General features: G+C 53.6%; 1 protein-coding gene across 1 annotated transcript in view; it reads right to left on the bottom strand.

Annotated features, from left to right (window-relative positions):
- Positions 1 to 1,731, bottom strand: part of PRTFDC1 (phosphoribosyl transferase domain containing 1) — a 65,347-nt gene that overhangs the window by 56,388 nt on the left and 7,228 nt on the right. The gene's annotated exons all lie outside the window — the stretch shown is intronic.

The following is a 1,731-nucleotide window of genomic DNA, read 5'->3' as shown; positions in this document are numbered from 1 at the left end:
CCACCTGGGCGACAGTGATCATTGCCTGCTGGAATTCACCATCCAGCACAAGGTGGCAAAGGCCTGCAGCAAGGCAGCAGCCCTAGATTTCAGGAGAGCGGACTTCAATGAGCTAAGAAAAACTGTCGGGAGGCACTGAGGTCCCAGAGGGGAGGGGAGTCGGGTGTCCAAGAAGAGTGGTCGCTCCTTAAGGAGACGATCCTCCAAGCCTAAAGCAAGGTAATCCCAATACAGATCAAAGGGGGCAGGAGGGTGCAAAAGCCCCCATGGCTTACCAAAAGCATCCAGGAATGGCTCCTAACTAAAAGGGAGGCGCATACCCAATGGAAGGGAGGGGCCATCACCAGGGAGGATTATACTGCTGTTGCTCGGGGATGCAGGGGGGCAGTCAGGAAGGCCAAGGCAGAGTTGGAACTGGGACTAGCTACCCGGATCAAGGACAACAAGAAGTCCTTTTTTAAATACACAGGGGGCAAAAAGAAGGTACTGGGTAACGTGGGGTCCCTGCAAGACACGCTGGGAAATCTGGTCATCATACTAGACGACAAAGCTAACCTATTTAACAACTTCTTTGCCTCCATTTTCCTGAGCAGGGACCCCCTCAAACCCCAGGGGAGGAGCACCTAGGCCAAGAGTCAGCGAGGATCTAGTCAGGGAACTTCTGGAGGGACTGGATGCATTTAAATCAGCTGGTCCGGACGATCTCCACCCCAGGGTGATGAGGGAATTAGCTGAGGTCGTTGTGGGACCCCTGGCACGGCTTTACGAGCACTCGTGGTGCTCTTGGTGTGGTGCCAGAGGACTGCACGAGGGCCAGTTTGGTTCCCATCTTCAAAAAGGGGAGGAACGAAGACCCGGGAAACTTTAGGCCACTTAGTCTAACCTCAATCCTGGGTAAGGTTTTTGAGAGTATTATCCTGGCACATGTCCAGGATAATGAAGGGCCAGCAGGAGAGGTTATGCTTAGGGGCAACCAACACGGGTTCATTAAAGGCAGGTCCTGTCAGACTAACCTGGTGGCCTTCTAAGACCAGGTCACCAAATTCTTAGACAGAGGTGTAGCAGTGGATGTAGTCTTTCTGGACTACTAGTCTTTAGGAAGACCTTTGACACTGTCTCTCACTCCATTCTCATTAAAAAACTGGGGGACTCTGGTGTCGACACCTACACAGTCAATTGGGTCACTAACCGGCTGGAGGGCCGCACCCAGAGAGTGGCGGTGGATGGGTCATTTTCGACCTGGAGGAATGTGGGCAGTGGGTTCCGCAGGGCTCGGTCCTCGGGCCTGCACTGTTCAACATAGTTTCACAGTTCTAGGGTCAGAAGGAACCTGAGCAGATCATCAAGTCCAACCCCCTGCCATGGCAGGAAAGAGTACTGGGGTCAAACGACCCCAGCTAGGTGTTCATCTAGCCTCCTCTTAAAGACCCCCATGGTAGAAGCCAGCACCACTTCTCTTGGAACTTGGTTCCAGATCCTAGCCGCCCTGACCGTGAAGTAGCTCCTCCTGATATCTAGCCTGAATCTACCCTCTGCCAGCTTGTGACTGTTATTCCTAGTCACTCCTGGTAGTGCCTGGGGGAACAAGGATTTCCCCAATGCCTGCTGGTCCCCTCTGACTAGTTTGTAACAGGCCACTAGATCCCCCCTTAGCCTTCTCTTCTGGAGGCTGAACGGTTCAGGTCCTGTCGCCTCTCCCCATAGGGCCTGCCCTGTTGTCCCCTGATCATA

This window comes from Crocodylus porosus, unplaced genomic scaffold (assembly GCF_001723895.1).
Source record: "Crocodylus porosus isolate Cpor-Errol unplaced genomic scaffold, CroPor_comp1, whole genome shotgun sequence".
Taxonomy (NCBI): domain Eukaryota; kingdom Metazoa; phylum Chordata; order Crocodylia; family Crocodylidae; genus Crocodylus; species Crocodylus porosus.
This window is presented reverse-complemented; position numbering and strand designations above follow the sequence as displayed.